Source organism: Pantherophis guttatus, chromosome 9 (assembly GCF_059756535.1).
Source record: "Pantherophis guttatus breed Tessera chromosome 9, ASM5975653v1, whole genome shotgun sequence".
NCBI classification, from domain to species: Eukaryota; Metazoa; Chordata; class Lepidosauria; order Squamata; family Colubridae; genus Pantherophis; species Pantherophis guttatus.
This window is the reverse complement of record NC_142071.1, coordinates 27,231,668-27,253,828: the sequence shown is the minus strand read 5'-3', so window position 1 is coordinate 27,253,828 and position 22,161 is coordinate 27,231,668.

The window sequence follows — 22,161 nt, the reverse complement described above, 5'->3', positions numbered from 1 at the left end:
AATAAAACCCAGTTCATAGAAGCCATCATTCAATCTTGGTTTCACATGATAACAGCTGCAGAACTCAGAGACTTGGTTCACTCCCCGGGAAGACGTTGTAAGGCCGTCATTCATGCTAAAGGTTACCCAACTAAGTATTAACTGACATGATGATATATTTTTGTATATCTCGTTTTTTTTATGGTGATCATTTTTGTATAGCTCGTTTTTTTCTACATGTTTCACTTTTCTACTTTACACTGTAACTGCTATTCTAACAGCAAATCCTTCATAAAAGTTATTGCATTACATTCTTGATTAAATTATCTTTCCATTGATACATAGTTTTATGGTACGACTCTCAAAAATGGGGGTGTTATTAGTAGTGGTGGGTTTCAATTTTTTTTTTATTTCCAGTTCTGTGGGTGTGGCTTGGTGGGCGTGGCTTGGTGAGCATAGCAGGGGAAGGATATTGTAAAATCTCCATTCCCTCCCCACTCCAGGTGAAGGTTACTGCAAAATCCTCATTTCTGTTCTGTCCCATATCCCACACGCACCCCCACAGACGGCCCAGAGTTAATAAGCCACATGACAAAACTCTGATGATAAAGCTGGCAGCAACCCAGTGGCTAGCTGCCAATTCAGACTTTACTCACACAAAACAAAGATTAGACTGCCAGCATTCCGATAAAACAGGCAGAGTGTCAACAATACAAGGATTAATCCAAATGCAGTCCGATAAAGCAGGCAAAGTCCAGTAACACAGAGATCATGGAGTATTTCCAGTTTTTGCTCGTCACAAACTGAACCGGCCACCACACCCACATTTATACCCTGTGGGGTGTGGTCCAGTGACTCAGCTAATCTCTGGCACGCCTTCCCCTCTGCTGCGCACGCTTCTCCCTGCGCCTCTGCCGAGGGTCCAGCCAGCATTTATCTTCTTCATCGCTGTCCACCTGTAGCTGCGGGAACGTGCTTGGCTCTGAGCCTATCGTTTGGCCTTCGGTGTCCTCTGGAGGCATTGCCAGAGAGGAGGGTCATGGAGAGGGAGGCCTTGCCAACTCCTCTCCCTTACTCTCAGAGTCTGCCTCTGTCGATAGCCCAGGCTCAGGCAACGGAGCCACAACAATTTCCTCCCAATCATCTGGGACTCGGGAGGCAGAGAATAGATGGGGGCAGGTCCAGCCAGAGGTGGTATTTACCGGTTCTTCAAACTACTCAAAATTTCCACTACCGGTTCTCCAGAACTGGTCAGAACCTACTGAAACCCACCTCTCGTTATTAGCTAATTTTAGAAAATACACTTTTCCCAAAAGGTTTCTACAATTTTGGACACTACTATAAGTTTTTTATTTATTATCTGAACCTTCCCATACCTTGGAGATTCAAGCGAGAAGGACGGAGCATTGTTTTAGAAAGATCCGAGTAGCACACTTTTACGTACTGGTTTTTTTTTTAACTTTAATTTTTTTAAAAAAATGTTTGTTGCTGTTCCCTTTAGATGGCTTCTTCAGCTTGCTCATATGTGGGCACTCAGTTTTAAGGCCTCCTAAAACGATGATATGTTTTAGAGGCAGTAAGACGGATTTCCGCATCAGGACAAAGGAAACTGGGCCACTGCTTTTAAACTGGAGATTACATTTGGCAAATGCTGCTTTTGTCCATTTCTTTTTTTAAAAAAGAGGGGGGGTAAGGGCTTCACACAGGGAGGTTTATTTTCTTTGACATTGGAAAAGAAACGGCCTCTGATCTTCACTGACAGTGCTTCAAAATACTCCAGAAGTTAAATTGATATGTTGGTGCTCGCTCAACAAATAATATGATTGCTGTGTTATTCTGAGCCTTCCTTGTAATAGCTGTAGTAACTTCGGCTTTTCCTGAGATGCTTGTAGGTGATGGACAAGATACCGTATTTTTCAGAGTATAAAACGCTCCGGACTATAAGATGCACCTACATTTTTTGGGCAGGAAAACAAGAAAAAAAAAAAACCCTGCCTCCCAGCAATTTGGCTCATTGCAGCAAACAGCCTGTTTCAGCTTCAGCACAGCCTGATTAGCACAAGGGGAAAAAAATCTGCCTCTGCCTCCCAGCAATTTGCCTCCTTGCAACAAACAGCAAACAGCCTGTTTCAGTTTCAGTTTCATTTTAAGCACAGCCTGATTACCACAAGAAAAAAGCCTTGGTAGTACAGTGGTCTAAAGCACCCTGTTATTAAGACCAGCTGCCTGCAATTACTGCAGGTTCGAATCTCTCCAGGCTCAAGGTTGACTCAGCCTTCCATCCTTTCTAAGGTAGGTAAATTGAGGACCCAGTTTGTGGGGGCAATAAGCTGACTTTGTATAAATATACAAAAAGATGAAGGCTATTGCTTAGCGCATTGTAAGCCACCCTGAGTCTCCAGAGAAGGGCGGCATATAAATCAAATTAAAAAAAAAAAATCTGCCTCTGCCTCCCAGCAATTTGACTCCTTGCAGTAAACAGCCTGTTTCAGCTTCAGCTTCAGCACAGCCTGATTAGCACAAGCAGCTGATTGCCGGTTGGATCGGCCTCCCGAAGATCAGCTGTTTCAGGCTGCAGGGATTGCCATAGCCTATTGCCACTTCCCATTTTCCGGAGGGCTGGTGGGTGGGCACAGCTACATTCGGTGTATAAGACGCACCCAAATTTTCACCCTCTTATAAAGTGGTGGAGGTGGAATGTGCATCTTATACTCAGAAAAATAAGGTAAACAATACCAAAAACCTAGAATAAAAGCTCTGGAACAGAAAACACCCCACCAGCAAATTAAATCTGGAAATATTAGTTCACATACCTAATTTTTCTAGGTTTATTCTGCTGTTTGTTTGGGGGTTTTTTTTCCAACTGATTTCTGTTTCAAACTTCTTGAACAGAATAAGAGCAATACATATTTAAAGAAAAGAGAAAGAAAAAGAAGAGAAGAGAAGAAGAGTGAATAAAAAAGGAAAGAAAAAAAAGACAGAAACAAACAAAAAGAAAAGAAAAAGAAAATAGGATTAAGGAACTGGCTTCCAAACTTCTTTATAGCCCTTGTAAATTCATTTTGTAACTCTCTCTCTCTAAGGTTATATCATGGTTCCCTATATTCCATAAGCCACTCTTTTTAATCATCAAATCATAAATCACAAGTTTATTTTTTTTTCTCTTTTTAGCAGAAAGTCCATAAAGGGTTTCCAGCCAATTTGCCTCTTGGGTTGACAGTGACAGCTAAAACATCAGTAGAAGTCAAGACAGTTTAAACTCTTTGTAATCATTAAATCCATAAATCACAAGTTTAATTTTTTTTCCTTTTTAGCAGAAAGTCCATAAAGGGTTTCCAGCCAATTTGCCTTTTTTTTTTTTAAATTTGATTTATATGCCGCCCTTCTCTGGAGACTCAGGGCGGCTTACAATGCGTTAAGCAATAGCCTTCATACTTTTGTATATTTATACAAAGTCATCTTTTTGCCCCCACAAACTGGGTCCTCAATTTACCTACCTTAGAAAGGATGGAAGTCTGAGTCAACCTTGAGCCTTGGAGAGATTCGAACCAGCAGTAATTGCAGGCAGCTGTGTTAATAACAGGGTGCTTAGACCACTGTACTATCAAGGCTCTTGGGTTGACAGTGACAGCTAAAACATCAGTAGAAGTCAAGACAGTTTAAACTCTTTGTAATCATTAAACCCATAAATCACAAGTTTAATTTTTTTTCCTTTTTAGCAAAAAGCCCATAAAAGGTTTCCAGTGAATCTGCCTCTTGGGTTGACAGCGATGGTTAAAAGCATCAACCGAAGTCAAGATATTTTAAAACCTGCAGGGCTGGCTGGGGATTTCTGGGAATTGTAGTCCACACATTTTATAGTTGCCAAGTTTGAAGGATAGCAGTTTTAATTTGTATAAAAAGTGAGTTTTTTTCTGCCAAACCACAACAGTACACTTTGAATACATTTTTTTAAAAAATTTTTCACAATCTAGGGTAGGCCGGCACAGCCTTTGAGCTGCTGGCAAAATAAAATCTGAATGTAAAATTACATTGTCTTTTCTCAGTCAAAACACCTCCCCAAATAACTGTTTGGATGACAAACAAATAAAAGGACCAACATACGCATAGGATCTTTATCCCTATCTTTTCAAATCATTGTTTATCCTTGCCAACGGCACACACTGCATTGGTTTAGCCTCACTTACATTAACAAACATTATTCTCCACTATAATGAGTTGTTTTTTTGTTTTTTTGCTGGATGGGCATTCACAAAAGAATATTAAATGCTACAGAGGCTGGCCAACATTTTTTCCCTCCCCCCTTATCCCCATCCCCATTTACTTCTAATCCAAACAGAACTGAGAAAGGCGGAGAAGGGCCTTATTTTGGGCAAGCACACGACATTAAGAATTAAAAAAAAAAAACCACTTAAATACTTGAACGAAAGCATCGAGACACTAATTTATCATTTGCAACCGCATGATTTAAGTATGAGCGGGTTTAATTTCCTGCCCATCCCGTTCATATTGCATGGCAAGCCCACATTAGATTTCTGCGGTTCCAATCACTTAAGAGGCGCTTCCATTTTTCTTGCTTGATGAAATAATTGAAATTCTTCTCACTTGCCTGCGCTTTCCGCGCAAATTTTTGTGCCAGGACAAACACCGCCTTCCCCTCAACCCACGCGCGGCACAAGCTTCAACCTTCCCCTCTCTCTTTCCATTTCCACCAGGTTCCCCCACTTTGGATAGGAGGTTTCTTTGGGGGCTTAATCTTAAAAGCAGCTAAGCTTTCATTTATTGGCGGCCTATCAAATGCTTCCGTTCGCCATCCGCCTATTTGCTGGGTAATATAGCTCTCATTAAGTGATTGTTTGGAGGAATTAAGAAAACCCGCCTCGCCTAATTTAGCCACCGGGATGGAGAAGTGGGTGGGTGGGTGGGTGGGGGCTGTGACTATCTCCTGCTGTAGAAAAGGCAGAGAGAGAGAGAGAGAGAAATGGAGAGAGAGAGAAAACCTTTGGCTTATGGGCTGTTTTCTTCCACCTAATCTATCCATTAAGCCTTGATTGTTTTTATTTGTTTTGTATTTCAATATTTCTTCCAATTAAGTTAACAACTTTCTAATAACGCTTCCCGGGGACCGACTTCCCAGGCGAAATGTACAAATGCTTCAGAGTCATTGAAAAACCGAGCATCAATATTTACTCCCTGCCCGTAATGGACCACGACGATTCAAGTGCATCTTTTTATGGCGTTTAATACGGCCTTCGGCATCTTTTTTTTTCCCTGAGATGTTTCTTCGGTTCAACCTGCCCTCTCTCTCCCCCCCCCTCTCTCTCTCGCGTTTTTTATTTATGTATTTTATTTATGTACATCCAATTTGGGGCACTTTAAGGATATGTTGTTTTTCTACCCCGCTGAACTGGGTGGCTTTTAAAATAATAGAAGAAAATGGAGATCTGTGGCAGCAGCGGCCATCTTTGTGTAACACGGTGACACTTGGTGACTTGTGTTAGATACTGTCTGTCCTTCAAGGTTGGATAAGGATGGAGCCTCCTCAGAAATTACTGGAACTCTGTTGAGATGGGTTGAGTTCCTCCCTCCCTCCCTTCATTCATTCCTCCTTCCCCCTCCCTTCTTCCTTCCTTCCTTCCTCCCTCCCTCCTTCCTTCCCTCTCCCTCCCTCCTTCCTTCCTCCCCTCCTTCCTTCCTTTCTTCTTACTTCCCTTCCCTCCACTCCTTCCTCCCTCCCTCCTTTCCCCTTCCTTCCTCCCTCCCTTCCTTTTCCTTCCCTTCCCTCCCCTTCCTTCCTCCCTTCCCCTCCCTCCCTTCTTCCCTTCCCTCCCCTCTCCTTCCTGCCTCCCTCCCTCCCTCCCTCCTTTCCCCTTCCTTCCTCCCTCCCTCCCTTTTCCTTCCCTTCCCTCCCCTTCCTTCCTCCCTTCCCCTCCCTCCCTTCTTCCCTTCCCTCCCCTCTCCTTCCTGCCTCCCTGCCTCCCTCCTTTCCCCTTCCTTCCTTCCTTCCTCCCTCCCCTTCCTTCCTTCCTCCTTCCGTTCCTTCCTCCCTTCCTTCCCTTTCTTCCCTCCCTCCCTCCCTCCCCTCCTTCCTTCCTTCCTTCCTCTCCTTCCCTTCCCTCTCCTCCCTGCCTCCCTCCCTCCTTTTCCCTTCCTTCCTCCCTCCCATCCTTTTCCTTCACTTCCCTCCCCTTCCTTCCTTTTCCTTCCCTTCCCTCCCTTCTTCCCTTCCTTCCTACTTCCCTCCCCTCCCCTTCCTTCCTCCCTCCCTCCCCCTTCCTTCCTTCCTCCTTCTATCTTCCCCTTCCTCCCTCCCTTCCTTGATATGTGATATAAACTCCCAGAATCCCCTAGAAGTCCACACTTCATAAAGGAGGAGACGAATTTGCTTTCCCCATAGTTCCTGGCCTCTGACTTGAAAACTTACAAAAATAGATATCTCATTGGTTTTAACCTGAGGAGATAAATCAAAAGTTTTCAAGCCAGATGCCAGAAAGTATGGGTAAATTAAATCCATCTTCCTCTTGGTGAGGCATTGAATTTCCCCCAGTTAGAAGCTCAAGGATCTTCTGATTTTTGCTCTAACCCACACAAGACGTGAACTCTCCATCTCTTTCGCTTATGGAAGAAACTATCACTTTAGTTATGAAAACGTTACGAATTAGAAAATTAAAACTAGACAGTAGTGGGGTTTGTTTGTTTTTCTGCATTCTGAAGCCTCAGTTGAATATTTTAACATTATTATATAAATGATAATGGTATCAGAAACTTGGCACTAAATTATATCTGAGACTTAAGAGTAGTAGAATTTGGAAGTCTCATCAAACCAAAGCCACTCGGTTGATTTCTGCAAAGTTGTATTATAATTCTGTTTATATTTTTGGGTTCTATTTTCAATCTTATTACTGCTTTGGAGGTCTGTAGCTTGCTGAGAGTGGTTCATGGAGAAGTAGGTAGATATGGCGAGTATTTTTCTCTCTCTCTTAATAATGAAGCTTAAATATGAGCAGGAAAGAAAGAATAACAATATTTTTATACATCTAACTGCATTATGTGGAGTCACATAGCTGGCTTTTACGCCTAAGGAGGGACTAGAATTCCCAGTCTCCTGGTGATGGAGCCAAAGTCACCCAGCTAACTTTCATGCCTAAGGAGGGACTAGAACTCCCAGTCTCCTGGTGATGGCTCCAAAGTCACCCAGCTAACTTTCATGCCTAAGGAGGGACTAGAACTCCCAGTCTCCTGGTGATGGACCCAAAGTCACCCAGCTAACTTTCCTGCCTAAGGAGGGACTAGAATTCACACTCCTGCTGATGGACCCAAAGTCACCCAGCTAACTTTCATGCCTAAGGAGGGACTAGAACTCCCAGTCTCCTGGTGATGGACCTAAAGTCACCCAGCTAACTTTCGTGCCTAAGGAAGGACTAGAACTCCGAGTCTCCTGGTAATGGGTCCAAAGTCACCCACCTAACTTTCCTGCCTAAGGAGGGACTAGAATTCACACTCCTGCTGATGGACCCAAAGTCACCCAGTTAACTTTCATGCCTAAGGAGGGACTAGAACTCCCAGTCTCCTGGTGATGGACCCAAAGTCACCCAGCTAACTTTCATGTCTAAGGAAGGACTACAACTCCCAGTTTCCTGGTGATGGACCCAAAGTCACCCAGCTAACTTTCATGCCTAAGGAGGGACTAGAACTCCCAGTCTCCTGCTGATGGATCCAAAGTCACCCAGCTAACTTTCTTATCTAAGGAAGGACTAAAATTCCCAGTCAACTTTCATACCTAAAATGGGATGACAATTCATCATCTTCTGGTGAGTGGCCCAAAGTCACTTGGCTGGCTTTCATGTGCAAGACGGGACTAGAACTTCCAATCTCCCAGCTTCTTGCCTTTAACGAATAGACTAAACTGGCTTCTCCTTTTATAAAACACGCTATAATTTAATAGTACTGATCTTTATTTTAAAAAAAACACACAGGCTGATATATGATACAATATGGAATTTTTGTTAGATGAATAGGAAGGAATCAAATTCTTTTTAACAGATTGTCCAGGGATCGATTGATCTATCTATCTATCTATCTATCTATCTATCTATCTATCTATCTATCATCTATCTCTATCTATCTATCCAAGATCGCTCATGTTGCATTTACGCTTACCGGGCACTCATGGTTTAGTGGAGGCTTGCAACCATAATCAAAAGAGACCCGTCAAATCTTTTAAAAGCTTTCCTTTTTTTCCCCTTCCTTCTTTCCTTCCCACCCCTCCAAGCCCCTCGAAAAAAATATCCATTGCTGACAGATGCAAGCTATCAATAAGAAATTTAAAAACTCAGTATGAAAAGTGGCAAGTGTAAGAGGCCTTGATCAACATCACAAATAGGATTTTACCCAGCAGGTAACTCCTAGTTTATATTGGTAATTGTAAAGGGCATTTTACATGGGAATCAATTAAATGAAAATCTTTTAAACCCTTTTTAAAAAGGGACTTTTTTAAAGTTAACAGGTGATTTTAATTGGAACCAGAGGCGATGCATCTTTCTTTTTTTTCTCTGTTCTCTCGGAAGCATTCAGAAGGGGAACAAAAATCAATACATTTCCATCAAGGGTTGATCTCCTAGTGTTTTTGTAAGCCAAATACTGAAACTTAACAAATACAATGTAGTTTGGATTGTGTGTGTGTGTGTGTTTTAAATTACCCTCTTTGGGTAATAGAATGAGAACGTAAAGATAAATCACGCAAGAGCTGTAGATTATAGAAATGTTCATTAAGGGGTTCGAAGAGAAGAGAAGAAAGAATAAAGAGAAAATATATAAGTAAGTGCTAAGGGAAAAATGTACCAACATTTCAGGTTAAACCATTTACTTCTGAAGCTATTGTTTTTTTTATTCCTGCTACACAGAGGATTTTTTCCCCTCCTAATTGGTACTCCAGCTTTACTCGTACTTATTTTTCAGCCTAATGCAACAGATGTGAACATATAAGTATGCAGCGGATAGTTGCTTCCAGATACAAAATACTACTGGGGGAAAAAAGCACCTTTTAAAGCTTGGATTAAAGAATGATCGCAAAAGAAATGTAGTTTGTATATCTAAATTGGCTGCTTGCAATAAGAAAGGGTTGAGAAACATTATATATGCGCCAGTTATTTTAAGAAGATACAATCCCCTTTAAGTTGGGACTGACTGCATGGATATGTCCATGTAAATTTCTCAGCAAAACACAGAACTTGTTTTCCCCTGTCCTTTTCCAATATATATATCTATGTCTGTCTCTGTCTCTATCTCTATCTCAAGAATTTATACTGGTATATCCTTGTCTAGCTTACACCCTGTATATAAATAGAGATAGATAATATATAAAATATTTATACTGATAGATAGATAGATAGAGATAAAAATAGAATGTGTATGTGTATGTCTATATACATACCGTGTTTTCCCCAAAATAAGACCCTGTCTTATATTTTTTTGAACCCCGAAAAAAGGCTTGGCTTTATTTTCAGGGAGGTCTTATTATTTTGGGGTGCATGGAGGAAACCAGAGGAAATGGTGGGGAACGGCTGCGCATGTGTTTAAATATTTTTGGGGTGGGCTTATTTTCGGGGGGGGGGCTTATTTTAGTGCATGTACTCAAAAGCCCGATTGGACTTATTATCAGGGGAGGTCTTATTTTAGGGGGAACAGGGTACATATACTCTGTTTTCCCCAAAATAAGACCTCCCCTGATAATAAGCCCAATCGGGCTTTTGAGCGCATGGCAATAAGGCCAAGCGCTTATTTCAGGGTTCAAAAAAATATATGATAGGGTCTTATTTTCAGGGAAACATGGTATATGTATATACACACACACACTATTTTTATCATCTATCTATCTATCATCTATCTATCCATCCATCCATCCATCCATCCATCCATCCATCCATCCATCATCTATCTCTCTATCTCTATCTCTATCTCTATCTCTCTACTTTACCTACCTACCTACCCACCCTGTTTCCCCCAAAATAAGACTCAACTGGAAAATAAGCCCTAGCATGATTTTTCAGGATGCTCATAATATAAACCCTTCCCCAAAAATAAGCCCCCGTTAAGATTGTCAGCAGATGGAGGCATTTAGTACTGTATTTTCCCCAAAATAAGACCTAACCAAGAAATAAGCCATAATGCGTCTTTTGAAGCAAAAATTAATATAAGACCCAGTCTTATTTTGGGGAAAACATGTATCTCTCTATCTCTCTATCTCTCTCTCTATCTCTCTATCTCTCTATCTCTCTATCTATCTATCTATCTATCTATCTATCTATCTATCTATCATCTATCTTCTTAAAGACAAATAGATAGATAGCTTCTCACCCATAGCTTCTAAACTAAATAAGAGCCTGAAGATTGTGGTTGTGAGCCTGTCGAAACGTTGCTATAAAGAAAAACTTTTAAAGTCACTGGTAGGATTTTAGCTAAGGTTTTAAAGGACCTTGCAGAGTGCTCTGTAAGGATTTTTGGAAGATTTTAAGCTAGGATTTTAACCAGAATTTTAAACATTTTAACTAACTTATTTAACATGACGCGGGAAAACACCCGAGATTTTAATTTTTTGTCTGTCTGTCTGTCTGTCTGTCTGTCTGTCTGTCTGTCTGTCTGTCTGTCTGTCTGTCTACCTACCTACCTACCTACCTACCTACCTACCTACCTATTTCAGGATCAGCCAAGGTCAATCTCGTCCTGCTTCCCAGCTACACAGCTATTTTAATCACATTTTTGTAACAATTGGCCTACTACAGTACAATGTTTGAAATAAAAGATTTTCTATTCACGGTTCAATACTTACACCCTCCCACTTGGTTAGCTTATAATTTAAGCTCAGGTCCCACCCAAGTTCTCTTCTTGAATTGAGACTTATCTGTAGATAAGCAAACACGAGGGAATATTCAGATCTACCAATGGCTGAGAACGATGGGTGCTGTAGTCAGTTCTCTTCTTTTTTACCCCAGTTTTTTTATTTGTTTTATTTATATAACATAAAAATTCAGTTTCAATTAAATAGTGTGTTGCCTGGGTGCAATGATTTTCAGGAAATCATAATCAAAATATTTACAATGATATCCATTACATTGATATTAATTCAATAATAATAATATTTACTTATCTACTTTAACAAATCTCCTTTATAACATTAGTCCTTTTTGTATCCCCATGTTTCTAACTTCTGTTTTTATTATCTAACCATTAGTAAAATAAGTCCCATGTCGAGAAATATTCAGTTCCTTCCTTTTCCTTAATTGTAAGTGTTAATTTGTCCATTTCTGCACATTCTAGTATTTTTTTAAATTACACTTTCATCTGTCGGGATCTCTTCGCTTTTCCGTTGTGCAAATACAGTTCTCTTCTTGAATGGAGACTTATCTGTAGATAAGTAAACACGAGTGAATATTCAAGATCTACCAATGGCTGAGAACGATGGGTGCTGTAGTCAGTTCTCTTCTTGAATGGAGACTTATCTGTAGATAAGCAAACACGAGTGAATATTCAAGATCTACCAATGGCTGAGAACGATGGGTGCTGTAGTCAGAAGTGTCTGTAGGGTGTGGGATTGGCCCAAAGTCATCCAGCCGACTTTCATGCCTAAAGCAGGACTAGAACTCACAATCTCCCACTTTCTCGCCTAGTGCCTTACCCACTAGACCAAACAGGCCTATAAGGATTGAACCCCGAGCTACCATCCCTCCTTTGAATCTTACATTTCCCACTCTTCTGGATCAATGCTGAAGCATCGAACTAAAAGTACACGCAACTTTGATCTCATCGCTCAGGAGAGGAAACTGAGGCACAGATGGCCTTCCTTTCCTCGTTGCATTATTCAGCGCGGAAAGCTACTTGTGGGCCGCATCTACGACTAAATGATTAGGACTTTGCCCATAAGACTACAGCAAGTAAAGCATTTGGCTTTTTGTTTATTTATTTATTCTATTTTTTTTTCTCGTGCTCCTCCTCCTCCTCCTCGCCTTCGTTCCGACAAACTCGAGAAAACAGGGCTTTTAAATTAGGCAGTGATTTGGCATGTAAGTGAGTGCATTTAAGCTGATAAGAGAGGGAATGGATCTTAATGGCGGAAATATTTGTCGCCTCACAAATAAAACGGAGAGTATCGGGACCTGCTAATACAGCTAATTTTGACCAACTCCTTGCCTGCTCAAGGCTGAAAAATGAGGTCAGCATAGGTTGAGGCAACAGAAAATGAGCGTCTGTCAGGAGACGGGCAGGAATACTGATAACAAAGTCTACGCAACGCCGTAGAAGAACGAAAGAGAGAAACCGGCGTGTTCAAATTAAAGCAGTGCCTTTTCCAGAGGGCCCAGAGTTTTTAAAAACGTCAAGGTGAAAATGAAGCTGTTGGCTCTCAAACAGAACCTGAATACAAATGCCTTTTTTCTTTTCTTTTCTTTTTTTGACATGGGTGGAGGAAAACAGGTAGGCCAGTTGCTCCATGAGGCCAACTGGACAACGGTTTGGCTGAGAAGGGGCCACCTCAAAGATCTGCAGAACAAGAGGTGGGAAAAGAAGACTTCCCAACGGTTAGAGCAGGAGTCAGCAACCTGCAGCTCCGGAGCCATATGCGGCTCTTTTTGGGCCCTCTGCTGTGGCTCCCTGTCGGGTGATCCCACCACTGGCTGGCCCCGCCACTCGCCCTCCCCTCCCAGTCACTCCTTGCCTGGCCTGACAAAGTAAGGGCGATGGCGGGGGGGTGGAGAAGCGGCCAGGGCAGAGACAGAGAGATACAGAGAGAGGGGAGAGAGAGAGAGATAGAGAGATACAGAGAGAGAGAGAGGGAGAGAGGGGGAAGGGAGGGGGGAGAGAGAGATGTCAAAAGGGTTTTGTGGTTCCCGGTGTTTTTTAACAACTGGTTTTCTGCCTTAATGACCGGCTGGGTAGGCATGGCTAGGGGGAGTCATGTGACTGGTGGAAGTGAGCAACATTGAATTGGCCACGCCCACCCAGGTTTTGTGGTTCCCTGTGTTTTCTTTTCTGTGGGAAACAGGTCTTTTTTTTCTTTCTCTTTCTTTCTTTCCTTCCTTCCTTCTATCTCTTTCTTTCTTTCCTTCTTTCTCTTTCTTTCCCTCTCTCTCTCTCTCTCTCTACAGATAAGCTACAGATACAGGACAGATTGTATGTCATCTAGTCCAACCCCCCAGCCAAGCAGGAGATCCTACACCATTTTTGACAATGACAATCTAGTCTCTTCTTGAAAACGTCCGGTGATGAAGCTCCCACAACTTCTGAAGGCAACTTCTGTTCCATGGATTGATTGTTCTCACTGTCAGGAAATTTCTCGTTATTTCCAGGTTGAATCTCTCCTTGATCAGTTTCCATCCATGATTCCTTGTCTGGCCTTCCGGTGCTTTGGAAAATAGCTTGACCCCCTTCCTCCTCTCTGGGGCAGCCCCTCAAATATTGGAGATAGATAGATAGATATAGGTAGATGATAGATGATAGATAGATGATAGATAGATAGATAGATAGATAGATGATAAATAGATAGAAGAGAGAGAGAGATGATAGATAGATATAGATAGATGATAGATAGATAGATATAGATAGATGATAGATAGATGATAGATAGAGATAGATAGATACAGTAGATAGATAGCACTGATGTTCCTTTTATGACTTATGGACTTCAACTCCCAGAATTCCTGAGCCAGCAAGTCATGAAAAGGGCCATGATTCCCCACTCCTGTTTTACACCCTTGGTGTAACTCATATTTGATGTTCCTCTTTACACCCTGGGTCTTACTCAGGACTGTTTCTGCAATCAAAGTTTGTACAGGTAGCCAACTTACTTGAGTCCAAAATTTCTGTGGCTAAGCGAGACAGTTGTTAAGTGAAAAACATTCACGAGTCCCCTTTTTCAGTGCCCTTGTAACTTTGAACGGCCCCTAAATGTTGTAAGTCGAGAACTACCTCTACAGATCTTTTTCAAACCAACAACAAACAAGTGAACAATCTTTGGAGAAGAGATGCTATTCAGCCGGTTCGTACTGGTTTGTGCGAACTGGTAGAAGAGATGACAGGTGGGCCCATCCACATGCCCCGGCTCTATGCCGTCCTATTTAGGCACGGTTTTGAGGCCGGGCGTATGCGTGGAAGGTGCGCACTTGGGGCAAACCGGTAGAAACAAAATGTGAAACTGACCGCTGCTTTGGAGGAAGGACTCCGTACAGGGGTGGGTTCTACTTACCTTTACTACCGGTTCGCAATGGGGCTCGATTCGCTCACGCACGCGCACGCTCCTCTGCGCATACACAGAAGCATTCTGATGATGTTGGGGTCGGTGGGCAGAGCCTCCCGCCAGTTTTACTACCGGTTCTATAGAACCGGTGTGAACCGGGGGCAACCCACCACTGACTCCGTAAAGCAGTGGTGAAATCCTACCCGTTTGCATTGGTTCGGGTAAACCGGTAGTGATGAAATCTACCGGTTCAGCAAACTGGTAGTAAAAAAAAAGCTACCAATTGGTCCGAGCTGGTATTTCCAATGATCAGCTGTGCCGCGCGATTTATATTTGCTAGAAAGCAGGAAATCCTGTTTCTAAATCGCGCGGCACAGCTGTTCCCCAGCCCCCCCAGCTGATCTACTTACCTTCAAACAGCTCCTTTTTCCGCACGAAGCATGTGTTTGGTGCGCACTGCGCATGCAAGGGCAGTGAACCGGTGGTGACTGGCGGAGGATTTCACCACTGCTGTAAAGGCCTCTTCCCAAACATCTGGCTGTCTCTTGCAGTTTTTCCCAACCTTAACCATCTAAAGATAAGTGTGTTCTGTCCCTGTCTCACACATGCACCCAAACAGCCAGCTGAGGGTTAAATAAACGCTTCAAACACCCAACGTCAGTGATAAGAAACTTGGCGGCAACTCCGTAGCTGCCTGCCAAGAACTTTTACTCCGATAACACAGACAAAAATACGCACAGTTTGAATAGTTCAGTTTGTAATTAAATCCACAGCAAATAGGCGTTGTGTCCAAAGGTGCAAAGTGACTCGCCAGAGATTTAGCTTTGTCCGTCACAGAGTCTGAATGGCCACCACACTCCCTTTTATAGCCTGTGGGGTGTGGTCCAGTGACTCAGCTTAATCTCTGGCACGCCTCCTTTTCTGCTGCACACGCTTGTCTCTCCGACGCTGGCATGGGTCCAACCGCAACGTTTCTTCGTCACTATCCGACGGCTCGGAAACACCTGGCTCCTGGCCAATCTCTTCTCCTTTGGGAGACACCTGAGGCATTGCCAGAGAGGAGGATCCTGGAGAGGGAGGCCTGGCCATCTCCTCTCCTTCGTGTTTGGAGCCTTCTTCCTCCGATAAGATGGGCTCGGAGGACGGAGCCACAACAAAGTGGACTTCAACTCTCAGAAATGGGGTAGGGCACTGATGGTGAATCTTTTTGGCACCGAGTGCCCAAACCAGAACGTGTGGGCATGTGTGTGCGTGCGCGTGCCAGAAACCCAAAGATCAGCTGGTTGGCGCTCATGCCTGTCGCCGGCCAGCTGGTCTTCGGGTTTCCGGCACATGCATGCATTCCAGCCAGCTGGTCTTCGTGTGTGCTGGAAAACTGAGGACCAAGTAGCCGGCGTGGAACTGCCTGTTTTCTGGCTGTTATGGGGGCTGTTTTTAGGCCGTTTGGGGGCCATTTTCAGGCCGTTTTTCAGGCCAATTCCAGGGTTCCGATGCCCACAAAGACTAGCTGGCTACGGCGTGCGTGCCACCTCTGGCACATGTGCCATAGGTTTGCCATCACGGGGGGTATGGTGTATTCTGGGAGCTGTAGTCCACCCGTCTTAAAAAAAAAAACCAGACTAAAGTTGGGATACACTGGTCTATGGGAAAGCTCCAGTCTGCAGTAAGTCCCCCCCAACTTCAACTGATTATATGACCTCCACGGAGCAATCCAAGGGCTCATATTTGATAAACCATTAAGCAGCTTAATGAAATAATTATAAGCCAGGCACCCGAGTCCCAAGCAATCAATAACCATGAGCTCCAAACCGTCCGTACAACCCCGTTTGCACCGCGGGCTGCAAGGCTCAGCCCTCGCCCTTCGAAATGCAATTGATGCTAAAGTTGCATTAAAACACTCCCATTGAGGGCCAGCGTAATTAAAGGCGAGCAAAACACCACAGTTTGCCAGTCGATATTCTTTATTGGGTCCATCAATCCTTCCTGGGCTGCCCTCCCTCCCTCCCTCCCTCCCTCTCTTTGCCTTCCTTTCCGGCTCCCTTCTCTCCTTTTGCACACTATTAGCACAAGTCAATTTACTGTCAATGGGCAACCCGAATCAAAGTGACATTAATGCACGCTCACAAAAGCCAGGCACGTGATCCGCTCACTTCACTCGCTTTCAAAATTACACTCGGCGGCCAACTCCGGAAGCTTTGTGACTTGTTAGCCGGAGCGGCGGTTTGTCCCTCCCGAGCTTCATATTTCATGTTTAAAGATTTCGTCGGATGGTTGATGACAGAAATAAACTGCCCGCCCGTAGGGAAATCACTCTGAATAATAGAATTAGCGATTGTTGGGAAATCAATCCAAAGCCAGTAGGCATCAGAAAAGCACAGAATTTTTTTAAAAAAAATTCTTATTATATTTTCCCCATCACCTTCGCGGGCCCCCTTTTATGGGCTAATTAAAAGGGCTGCTTATTAATAAATCAAAGTAAATGGCAGAAATTAAAAATCAACCTATTTTTCCCTGCGATCTGAATAGAATAAAAAAGAATGAATAGGAGTAGAGTAGAATAAATATTAGAATGTAGAGTAGAGTGGAATAGAATAGGAGTAGAATAAGAATAGAATAGAATAGAATAGAAAAAGAATAGAATAGAATAGAATAGAATAGAATAGAATAGAATAGAATAGAGTAGAGTAGAGTAGAGTAGAGTAGAGTAGAGTAGAGTAGAGTAGAGTAGAGTAGAAGTAGAGTAGAATAAATATTGGAATGAAGAATAGAATAGAATAGAATAGAATAGAATAGAATAGAATTAGAGTAGAATAAATATTGGAATGAAGAATAGAGTAGAGTAGAATAAATATTGGAATGAAGAATAGAATAGAATAGAATAGAATAGAATAGAATAGAATAGAACAGAACAGAATAGAATAGAATAAATATTGGAATGAAGAATAGAGTAGAGTAGAATAAATATTGGAATGAAGAATAGAATAGAACAGAACAGAACAGAACAGAATAGAATAGAATAAATATTGGAATGAAGAATAGAGTAGAGTAGAATAAATATTGGAATGAAGAATAGAATAGAATAGAATAGAATAGAATAGAATAGAATAGAATAGAATAGAATAGAATAGAATAGAATAGAATAGAATAGAATTCTTTATTGGCCAAATGTGATTGGATGCACAAGGAATTTGTCTTCAGTGCATAAGCTCTCATTGTACACAAAAGCTATGCGATAAATCATGATCATAGTCATCATAAAAATGCATTCATCATAAATAATAAGATACAACACTTAGCGATTGAATCAACATAAACCATACTAGGAAACTAAATAAAACAATATAAATCATAAAGATACAAGTAACAAAGTTATAATAAGTAGAAAAAAGATAATAGTAAAGATGGGAAGCATAATATTAACACAGTCTTACTCAATTGTTAAATTGAGAAGAAATGGAAGATGTAGAATTTTTTCCTGGCCTCTTTGCTTTTTTTTTTTCTTTTGTATGCAAAAGCGTTGCAGGATGTAAGCTATTCCGAGTCAAGCTGCCTTTCACAATTGACCGATAGGAAATTTGTCAATGTCGATAGGGTTTGTGGTGCTCCAGTTGTTTTGGGATTGCATCCAAGGTTGCACCTGTTACTATTAGTACTACCTTCGATGATGATGAATGTGCTTCATTTCACAGTCAGCCAGATGTTCAGGATCGATTTGGTATTTTTGTCCATCTATCGAGTCCTTCCCGAGGCCTTGGGATAGGCAGAGGTTGGCGTCTGATAATGGGAAGGATTTGGCTAATAGCATCTAATGTTGGGAAGAATTATTTACTTCCCAGTCAAGTCCTAATTTAAGATGCAATTTTCTTGCAGCTCCCTTTTGTCCCCAGCTGAGATACGAGCTTTGAGAGGCTATTTTTGCCTGTAATCTAAAATTAATGGCTCCAGTCTTAATGTGGCTAGGTTGTTTGGGAAGGCTGAATAACAGGGTGGAGGGGAATTCTGGCAGCACAACCCCGACTCAGGGGTGGGCTTCAAAAATTTTAACAAAAATTTGAGTATCGTACATTTTCTGTATTGAAATGTATGATACTCAAACACCACACCATCCACATCACAGGTGGGTTTCGGTAGGTTCTGACCAGTTCTGGGGAACCGGTAGCGGAAATTTTGAGTAGTTGGGAGAACCGGTAGTAAAAATTCTGACTGGCCCTGCCCTCATCTATTCTCTGCCTCCTGAGTCCCAGCTGATCGGGAGGAAATGGGGATTTTGCAGTAACCTTCCCCTGGTGGGAGGGGGGGAATGGAGATTTTATAGTATCCTTCCCCTGCCATGCCCACCAAGCCATGCCACACCCACCAAGCCACAACCACAGAACCGGTAGTAAAAAAATTTGAAATCCACCACTGATCCACATAATGATATGTATAACTTTTTTAAAAAATAAAAACTTGAGGAAATTTTTTTTTCCTGCCTGGTTGCTGGGTGGTTGTGGCCATGGTGGGCGTGGCCTACTCGGCCTCCTGCACCATGGGGGGGTGTTTTTGCCCTCCCCGGGTTCCGGAGGCTTTCCTTGAGACTCTGGGAGGGCGAAAACAGCCTTCCCGAACGTCCGATAGGCCTGGTTTTTGCCCTCCCAGAGCCTCCGCGCGCGCCCTGCACTTGCCTGCATCCAAAATGGGCCACGTGGGGACTCCTGAGGGGGACAGGGTGAGGTGGGCGGGGCCAGCCAGGAGTGGGATTTGGGGGTTCTCCAAACTGCACAGAATCTTAGCTAGAGGTTCTCCCGAACCCCTACGAACCTCCGGCAGCCCACCCCTGCCGATGATTGTAGAAACACAAAAGGGCCAAGGAAAGGAAATGCTCCCTTGAAACCTCATGGCTGAAAGTTGGGGTGCATGTAAAGGAGATGAAATGGTTCCAGACCCATAACTCAGCCCATTTTTTGTTTTTTTTTAATTTGATTTATATGCCACCCTTCTCTGGAGACTCAGGGCGGCTTACAGTGCGTTAAGCAATAGCCTTCATACTTTTGTATATTTTATACAAAGTCAGCTTATTGCCCCCACAATCTGGGTCCTCATTTTACCTACCTTTGAAAGGATGGAAGGCTGAGTCGACCTTGAGCCTGGCAAGATTCGAACTTACTTTAATTGCAGGCAGCTGGTGTTAAATTACAGTGCCTTGTCCGCAGACCTATCCAGGCTCCTTTTATTGTCTCTTCATGAAAGAAATCTGGATGGCCAACCAGAGAGAAAGTCCATGCAATTTTCCCTATCAAGTCAAGAAATTGCTCCAATTCTTGGCTCCTCCAATAACCAAAGACCGATAGAAGATAATATTTGTAGCTCCCCAATCTTTCGGACCTCAGGGACCACTAAATTCATAATTTTAAATCATGCGGACCACGAATATGATCTGTCTAATGACCGGCTGGGTGGGCGTGGCTAGGTAGTCATGTGACTGGGTGGGCGTGGCCAAGTCAATGTCACTCATGTCAAGGGGCGTCTCGCCAGCCTCTACTCGCCCCTCCCCTCCCAGCCAATCCTCGCCTCCTCGCCCGGGCTGCTTACGGCCCCAACAGGAAGCAGTTGTTGGAGCTAAGCAGCTAAGAGTTGGCAAAAACAGCTGGCTCAGTTCAAATTGGATCTGACCAAGAAGGAGGCTCAGCAGAAGGACCTCACTGAGGACTAGGAGCATAGGCTTCCAAGCAGAGAGAACTCCTGCGGGAGTGCAAGGCCACGTGCCTCCAACAAAAAGAGCCTTGATAGTACAGTGGTCTAAGCACCCTGCTATTAACACAGCTGCCTGCAATTTACTGCAGGTTCGAATCTCTCCAAGGCTCAAGGTTGACTCAGCCTTCCATCCTTTCTAAGGTAGGTAAATTGAGGACCCAGTTTGTGGGGGCAATAAACTGACTTCGTATAAATATACAAAAGGATGAAGGCTATTGTTGAGCACATTGTAAGCCGCCCTGAGTCTCTGGAGAAGGGCGGCATATAAATCAAATTAAAAAAAAAAAAGGCAGTTCAACAGTTTCAATCCCTAGTGCCGCATAATCGGGTGAGCTCTCATTACTTGTCCCAGCTTCTGCCAACCTAGCAGTTCGAAAGCAGGTAAAAATATGCAAGTAGAAAAATAGGGACCACCTTTGGTGGGAAGGTAAGAGAGTTCCCTGCGCCTTTGGCGTTGAGTCATGCCGGCCACATGACCACGGAGATCGCTGACTCTTTGGCTTTGAAATGGAGATGAGCACCGCCCCCTAGAGTCGGGAACGACTAACACATATGTGCGAGGGGAACCTTTACCTTGAGAGAGAGCATAAAGTTTTATCGTTAAGAAATGCAAATAATTTTTCCCCGGACCACCAAAATTTTCTCATGGACCACTGCACAGACCACCAGTTGGTGACCGCAGCTCCACAGCTAATCCCCACAGATTCATCTCCTTGGCATTTTATTTCTTTACAAAAAGGGAGGCAGGAAAAAGGTTTAGGTTGTTTTTCAAAAAAATAAAACTACTAGGAAAAAGCTTCCATAAATTAACTACGGCTGACCTCTGGTGGACAAAGGCAGCATTTTGGCCTGAACGGTTGCAGCCGGATTAAATTAAACCAGCTGAACACCTTCATTTCTGAGCAACTTAAGTGGGCCTGTACAATACAGGTAAGTCCTCAACTTAGGACCACCCACAATGAGGGACAGAATTTCAAGTTGATATGCAAAATAATTGAGTCGCATCCAATTTTACAACTTTTGGCGGCCACGGTTTGTTGTTTTCCCATCGATTGTGCTTGTTGGAAGCTGGCTGGGAAAGTTACAGATGTGATTTCAGGATGCTACAACTGTAACATAGACATTCCAGTTGCCAAGCATTTGAATTTTGATGAAGGGACCGTGGGGAGATGCAGCGATGGTCACAAGGGTGAGGACCAGTCAGTTGTTAAGTCACTTTTTTTTTTCAGTGTTGCTGCAATTTCAAGCTGTTACTAAATGAAGGTTGTAAATTGAGGTCTAAATGTCCCAGAATGGAAAGCAACTAGTTTGGGTTTAGAAGCTAGACTGGGAAAAACGAAATAAATTCCGGACAAAGGAAATGGTTCAAAACTCAGAATAACAAAGAGTCGGAAGGGATCTTGGAGGTCTTCTAGTCCAACCTATAACATTTCATACAAATGGTTGTCCAATCTCCTTAAAAATTCCAGTGTTGGAGCATTCACAACTTCTGAAGACAAGTTGTTCCACTGATTAATTGTTCTGTCAGGAAATTTCTCCTTAGTTCTAAGTTGCTTCTCTCCTTGATGAGTTTCCACCCATTGTTTCTTGTCCTGCCCTCAGGTGCTTTGACTCCCTCTTCTTTAGGGCAGCCCCTGAGAGATTGGAACACTGCTATCATGTCTCCCCTGGTCCTTTTCATCAAACTAGACATAATTCTAACCATTCTTTTAGCCTCCAGTCCCCCTAAATTATTGTATTTTAAGAGAATTTTAAAGCTCCACCTCAAGGTTGTTCCTATTTGTAGCTACACAGAATTAAGTAGCAAATTTCTAAAATCCCAAAGCTTTAGATTCTATTTAACCATCTTGCATATTGATGCACTTCAAGTTAAGTATCGATCTAGCACTAAAAGACTAAAAGAATTCTATCTATGTGGGTAGAAATGACCCAGTTCTGAGTACAAAGAGGAGATGATGCGGTGACTTTCATTAGCAAGTCACCGCATCAAATTTTCTGTTTGTTCCCGCTTTGAAAAAATTCCATTTCAAACCAAAAGCAGAGATAAGTGTCTCTTACCATTAAATTTGAATATCACCAAAACAAAGAGGTTTTGAGGGGCGTAGGACAGTTAGCTCTATTTCTCTAATTTGGGGCATGCCATGAAATTCCCATTCATATGTTCATCTCATCTTGGATAGATTCTGTATTACAATTCCAATTATTGTAATCCCACATTTAAT